An 8,189-nucleotide genomic window follows, 5' to 3' on the forward strand; every position below is an offset into this window, starting at 1 on the left:
ATGCATATTTGCTGAGCAGAACTTTGTTGATTACTCAAGGAGGACTCCCTAAAGATATGTAGAGGTATTTTTTGTTTGGTTAGTTGCCTTTTGCTCACTTTGATCTCCCTAGGCTCTCAATCCTTCTCCACAACTCAGGAAGTCTGCCAGGCACTGCCTGGGTTCTCCCTGCATGTACTGCAACCTGGAAATTTTCTTAAGGCAAAAAACTGGGACAATTATAGGACTTATCGCATTCATTTCCCAATTATTGAGGATCACTGTTCTTAATTCTCTAATGTTCAATGTGTTTAAAAGTCTAGTTTAATATATTTTGTCGACTTTCTTTCAAGTGACAGAAAATCTGATGTCCTTTCATTCCATCCTAATTGAAAGGAACAGTCTTAAAACATATTTGAGTATGCAAATATGTTGAACTTTTCCAGAATATGTAATGTCTTCATTAGAAATGCCCATAACATAAAGGACTCATGCTGAAATGATGACATGCTATACATTTAGTATTTATATCAGATATTTTATTTTGTTTTGTTTACTACCCTGCATTCTCTTTTATCCCATGATATTACATGAAAGTCCTTTGGAGAATCTACCTTCCTGACGAGTGCCTGTGATTTATTTGGGGCTCCATTCCTAGTTCAGATAATTAAGAAATAGTATTGCCTTTTTTTTTTTTTTTTTCATGTCATGAGTTAGGTGAAGAAAATTTTCTCATGCTTAAGAAATATTTGTATTTTCTTTTGGTGAACTGTCACTTCATATTCCAGGTCCATTTTTTCTTCTGGATTGTTTGTCCCTCTTTTAACAATTTCTGAAAGCTACCTATGTAGTTCACAGATTGGCTCATTTGTCTCATATACTGATTGCATTGATCAGTTGTTTACCCATTGAGTTTTATCCTTGCTTATGATATTTATTTTTTACTTAGAAAATGATCTTTATTTTTATACATTAAATCTTTTCTTTTTTGACGTCTACATTTTTAATCATGATTAGGCATTTCCTAATTTTATAAATTTTCCCAATGTCCCCTTTTAGTACTTTTATTATTTTATTTATATGGCCTCTTAAAAATCAGTTCCTAAAATTTGTTAAAATCTTTCCCAAATATTTCAGCAACAATGACTTATTTCTGAATTCTACCAGGATTGATTAATCCACATCATTTATTACAAATATTTGCTTTCTTAATATTATGGCAATATGTCTGTCTATATGTATGGTAACTTAAGGCTTTCTTAGTACATATTATATTGTGGCATTTCATATCTCTTATAGTTCCTAAATTATAAGCTCAGTGATAACATAGATCACAAATTTTCTTCTTTATGTCCACAAAATCTTAGTACAATGCTGAACATAGACCACAACCTGATAAAATGGTACGTTGGTACCAAAGTAAAAAGGAGGTAGTATGTTCATCATTTTATTAAATCCTCAGCATGCTTTTTTAAGTGGTATGCTTCTAATAATTGCTCAAGTAATATTAAAAACTACTATGTGCATAATGTTAAATTCAATGTATGTAATCTTTGTGCTGTAATAATAATTTGAAAATTTTAACAGCACATAAACATGATTTACATGGCATGCATGGAATGATAAGTATATATTTTCTAATAACAGTACTCCTGTTAAAATTCAACGTTTTATTCTAAACTTTACAATTTCTTTGGAGAAGGCAATGGCCCCCCACTCCAGTACTCTTGCCTGGAAAATCCCATGGACGGAGGAACCTGGTAGGCTGCAGACCATGGGGTTGCTAAGAGTCAGACACGACTGAGCGACTTCACTTTCACTTTTCCCTTTCATGCATTGGAGAAGGAAATGGCAACCCACTCCAGTGTTCTTGCCTGGAGAATCCCAGGGACAGGGGAGCCTGGTGGGCCACCGTCTATGGGGTCGCACAGAGTCGGACACAACTGAAGTGACTTAGCTGCAGCAGCAACAATTTCTTACATGGTAACTTTTTCTATGATTATATTCTGGTTTCTTCAAGTCATAAAACCTGATCTCATTTGATGTCTATGATTTAAAAATCATTTTTCCTCATATTTCCTAAAATCTTGATTTTTCTAAATAGTATATATTTTAAATAAGTTATGTAATTTTTCTGAACCTTCTTACCTAGTTGTGTTTGCAAATCATAAGATCTTTGTTCAAACTCAAAAATTAAGGAAAAAAAGAAAAAACAAAAAACTAAAATGCCCAGTACAGAGCCTGGCATATAGCTAGTGTTCATAAAATGGTATCATCATCATCATTATGATTATCTCTATCATCTTCATTCTGAGTATGTTTCTTTTAATCTTTTTATCCTCTTTTACACACATGCGATTTCTTTCCTTTTTTAAAAAGACAACTTTCTTCCTTTTGCTTTCTCTTTAATGTGCTAACCTGGTCCAATCTTAACTTCACTCTTTTACTCTGAGTATAGCCTGTACTTTATTAGACATCTTAAAATATTTGGAAACATGATGTGCTTTACTTACCTGTGTAGTTTTAACTTTTTTCCCCTGTATTAGGTAGGCGTCATCTAAAAGAGTCACAACTAATGAGCCTTAAGTCCCCAGATGCAAGAGATATAATTCTCTTTTCCTCTACCACCATCTCTTCTCTTCCATATTCCCCTTTCTCCCTTTAAACTTATCACATACCTAAACAGAGAACATTTTTTTCCCAGTATGTACCATAAAAAGCCTCAGGTCTGTCACATCATAATCTTCACATGGAGTTCCATGTCATCTTGTACAGAGTGTTGTATGCCACCTCTGAAACAGCAATCTTGAATGATGAATCATAAAAGTAATCACCATTTATTAAATATTTGCTACCAGCAAAATTTGTAAGTTTTAAGGGTGTTATTTCATGGAATGTTTGACAACACATTGAGGTAATTTTATGACCTATTTACAATGAATAAACTAAGACTTAGTGATGGCAAGTAATTTACTCAAGGTCACACAGCAAGTGGCAGACACAAGATGTGCATGACTCCAAAATCCATGCCTTCTGCCTATAAAACTGATCCTATATTTTAAATAAAATATATTTACCATGTCACTTGACACTTTTATTTAATCTCAAAACAAAAACCTAGGGAGTAGACAAATACTCAAGGATTGGCTTTGTACCTGGAAAATATCTAAGAAATAGCCTTTGAAATGACCTCTGAACCACAGGCAGATATCACAGAGCAAGTTAAAAAACAAATGCTTCAGTGAAAACAAAATTTCTAGGAAAACTTGAAAATGCCCTTTGAATCCACTATAATATTTGACTATGGGTACAATATATTTTCCCTTCAGTTTTGAAGTGGGGAAAATGTCAGCTTTGTTTTCATATTTTTTTAAGTTCAGGATGGTCAAATATCAAACTTTGGAGCCTCTCAATCAATAAGGCTTCAATATCCCTTGAACTCCTTTTATAGTATGAACAAAATGAATTTCTATTGTCTGTTGTTTGTTCTAAACTCCTGCCTTTTTTTTTTTAACTCTGTTTTTAAATTAGTAATTTTCACTACCTCATGCAATCTTCTAAATTACTTTTTAGAGTGCTGGCTATTAATATTTTAGGTAGCTTTGATGTTTTACTTTATAGTCTTCAATTTTATTTTACATTTCACAGGTTCTAGTTGCAAATAATCCTACAGGCAATTTTCTCACACTGCAACTATTCCTTGAAAGATATGCTAATGCAGCACGACACTTGCAATACTGGGGGTTAAGTTAATCACCCAAAATGAGTTGTATTACTGTCAGCAGTGTATAAAGACATCCCATAGTGAATTACAAGGAAGGCTAGCTTTAAAGCTGCATTTCAAAAAACACCCAAAGCTGGAGATGAACAAAAATAAGCATTTATTTCAAAGTCCATTGAGCTAAAGAATCAAACATTTGTTATTTCTGGTCTCAAAGTTACCCAGGATAAATAAAGCGATTCATAGCCTTTTCAAAATTTAATTACCAGGAAAACCCTCATAAATAGCATACTCCATTTCTGGGCAAGACAAACACTGCAGAGCAGCTTCTGTCTTCAGATTTGTCTGCAAAGAAAGAAAGAAATCACTATTTTCCTCTCTGTTTAGCTGAACCACATGCCAGTTCTAAAATCTTGGGGAGCAAATTGTGATCCTTTCCTCCATCAGTGAAAGTGATACCCATGACAACACCACAGTCTAAAGATTACTTTGCCAAAAATCAGGAGGCAGTACATTGTTGCATGTATTCATCAATTTCTTTCCACTGTTCAGTTTTTACTTGTGCTTTTAATGTAGTTTAAATAGGAGATTTAAAGACCTGCCAAATATATGACCCTTTCAAATCTCTGAAATCCAAGCCACTTGTAATGCTATTTTGTATCAACCTTATGACAGAGAAGGCACATCCAGCCACTTGAATTTCGGGTCTGCAATATTCCTTACTTTATTCTTAGGAGAGGTTAACAATACCTTGCTCCCATGCCCAGATGCCCAATCACACTGCATCTTCATTTTCTATATGCCTTCATACATACAAAGGCAAGAGCAGCCATCACCATCAGGCTTGATTCTGATTGGCAGCATCGTACGCACTGCCACAGCACTCTTCCATATGGGCAGCAGATTAAGGACTTTCAGGAAGCTTTAATCCTTTTTGTCAGAGGGTACTTTTCAGTTGACTGGCTGCTCAGAAGCCAACTGAGGTAGAGTTGCAAGCTGCATTTTAAAGCAGCAGCAAGTCTGCACTTACACTGATCTAGATTTCTCTTTTCTCTCTTGCAAAAATATTGAAATAAGATTTAGTTGCAGTGTTGTGATATGCATTTTTATGAGAGAAGAAATATATTGTGAAAAGAGCATTACTTCACTTGAAAAGATCAAGAGAGCGGGGAAAGAATAAAGGTTTACCAGGAACATAGTATTTATTTGCCATGCATATTTGATATGAGTTCATTAAATACGCAATAGAAATGTCAACATAAAGTGCTGTTTAGATCAAGCTATGAAAACAAACTGCCCTGTTATTAACATTGGAATATACTAAACTGTGGTTAAATATAAGCCTTATTTACTGTATGGTAAAGAAATATTTTATTGACTATTGTTAAATAACCATCTACTTAGCCTAATTGAATTTGCCCTGTATTTATAAAGACCGATAGCTTTAATACTATGACAGTATTCCTGGTACTCTTACATACCATCCCTTTGCCATTACATGGATTTTTCTTTGCTCACCAATTGACATTCAATAATTAGCGATTATCACTAGTCCATGCCTAATTTGAGAGTATTTTCTCAGTCTCACTGGACCATTGCCAAAGCTATATCCAGTGAGGAAGCAAAGTACAGAAGCTTCTCTTTAAAGAACACTTGCTACAGAACTCGATGGAGTACGTCTGACTGTACCACAGGGTGAAAAATCCACTCCCTGGCACAAAGAAGTGTTTCATAAGACAGAGTGGACTCACTTGAGTCTCTTCCGGGACTTGAATTTAAACATAGATATTTTGGATTAAAACGCAGATACCTCAGGCAGAAGTAGAATCCTGGGTCGTCTTTCTGGCACGCTGCCTTCCTGATGATCATTAACATAATGCAAAACTACCAAAATAGGAGACTATTATTACCCTCATATCTCATGCAATATGCAGAAAAGCTAAACCTACTGTAATTAATACTGACCCTTTCTTTAGTGGGTACCTCTCACAGCAGTTTTTAGGGAAGAATGTCAGGAGAACAAATGCATAGTTGAGATTTCTAAAACCTAGGTAGTTGCCTTACACATGATTTCTGCAACTGTTCTGGCTTAATTCTTTGGAGTAGTAGAAACAAAGGCCATGAGTGTGAATGTTGCCCTCAGGATCTATAAATATTTTGCAAACAGAAGGAAAACACTGAGATAGGACTTATTCAAATTCATACATAAGATGTTTGAACCATGTGTCACCAGCAAAACCCATTAGCAATTCCCAGGAAATAACAATAGAATCTGAGCAGTAAAGTCTGACCTTTTTCTTTTCCTTTGTGCTTAGTCCAATTTCACTTGTTCATAGGGAAGGACACCACGTGGAGGCCTTGCATTCAGACCAGCATTCCTAGTGCAAGAGGGCTGTGACTGACATCTCAGCTCAGAAGCAATGTGCAAAGGTGCTGTGCACACATTGCAATTCAAGATGGTGACAGAACACTGTATGTAGAGACACTGTGCCTGTGCAGTGTGAATGAGCAACACACCTGCATCCAAACCTCTAGAAATTCCACCCTCCTCCCCAAAGAGAAGATCCCTATACAGCAGCCCCTCCCACAGCACAGCTTGTAGGTAAAGCTTATATCTAGAGCCTATGCTCAAACTTGTCTATTCTTCTATCAAACAGAGCTCTCCTTTGCTTCTGAACTGATTGCAGTCTCATGCTATTGACTCAAACAACACTGGCAAGGAGGATCCTTAATGGGGACCAATTTGGGAGGGTCAATAACACATGTACTCAAATGGCATTTCCCTAATTAAAGGTAACAATGCATAAAATACAAATTTCAAATAGTCTTAATTTCTATACAGTATTTTTCAGCTGTTTGTTATTTTGTGATCACTGAAGCACCTGATGAGAGTTGGACTATAAAGAAAGCTGAGCTCAGAAGAATTGATGCTTTTGAACTGTGGTGTTGGAGAAGACTCTTGAGAGTCCCTTGGACTGCAAGGAAATCCAACCAGTCCAACCTAAAGGAGATCAGTCCTGGGTGTTCATTGGAAGACTGATGTTGAAGCTGAAACTCCAATACTTTGGATACCTGATGTGAAGAACAGACTCATTTGACAAGACCCTGATGCTGGGAAAGAATGAGGGCAGGAGGAGAAGGGGACAACAGAGGATGAGATGGTTGGATAGCATCACTGACTCAATGGACATTGTTTTGGGTGGACTCCGGGAGTTGGTGATGGACAGGGGCGTGCTGCGGTTCACAAGGTTGCAAAGAGTCAGACGCGACTGAGCAACTGAACTGAAGCACCTGATAGTGGAGTGATCAACATGAAGTCAGAGTGAATAATTTTTATATTTTAATTTAATGGCAATGTATATCCTTCAGTGGCGCTAGTGATAATGAACATCCCCTGCCCTCCAATGCAGGAGATGTAAGAGACTTAGGTTGGATCCTTGAGTCAGGAAGATCCCCTGGAGGAGGGCATGGCGATCCTCTCCAGTATTCTTACCTGGAGAATCACTGTGAACAGAGGAGCCCGGTGGGCTACAGTCCATAGGGTCACACAAAGTCTGACATGACTGAAGCGACTTCACACACACATGCACATATCCTTCCTTGGGCTCCCCCGTTCAGCCTTTTAGATGTAAAAGTTTGAATGGATAACTATTTTTCAAGATTTTTGATGCAAACAAAATGGGTATAAACTCTAAAATTAACTTTCAATTCTATTCATGGAATAAAAGTGAAAGTGAAGTCGCTCAGTCATGTCCAACTCTTTGTGACCCCATGGACTGTAGCCTACCAGGCTCCTCTGTCCATGTGATTTTCCAGGCAAGAGTACTGGAGTGGGTTGCCATTTCCTCCTCCAGGGGATCTTCCTGACTCAGGGATAGAACCTGGATTTCCCACATTGTAGGTAGACTCTTTTGCCATCTGAGCCACCAGGAACTATCATTGATGGAATAGTGGGTTCAAATCATATGATTTCAGTTGTTTCTCATTCTTGCTTAATTATTTTCTGCAAGTTTTCCTCCGCCACTCAGACTGATTTCAGACAAAGAGTGTCATGTTATAGTTGGGACTCTAAGAAACATCATGATTAAAATGTCAAGTGCCTTATGATCCAGCAATCCCACTGCTGGGCATACACACTGAGGAAACCAGAAGGGAAAGAGACACCTGTACCCCAATGTTCATCGCAGCACTGTTTATAATAGCCAGGACATGGAAGCAACCTAGATGTCCATCAGCAGATGAATGGATAAGAAAGCTATGGTACATATACACAATGGAGTATTACTCAGCCATTAAAAAGAATACATTTGAATCAGTTCTAATGAGGTGGATGAAACTGGAGCCTATTATACAGAGTGAAGTAAGCCAGAAAGAAAAACATCAATACAGTATACTAACGCATATATATGGAATTTAGAAAGATGGTAACAATAACCCTGTGTACGAGACAGCAAAAGAGACACTGATGTATAGAACAGTCTTATGGACT

This window comes from Bubalus kerabau, chromosome 6 (assembly GCF_029407905.1).
Source record: "Bubalus kerabau isolate K-KA32 ecotype Philippines breed swamp buffalo chromosome 6, PCC_UOA_SB_1v2, whole genome shotgun sequence".
Lineage (NCBI taxonomy): Eukaryota > Metazoa > Chordata > Mammalia > Artiodactyla > Bovidae > Bubalus > Bubalus kerabau.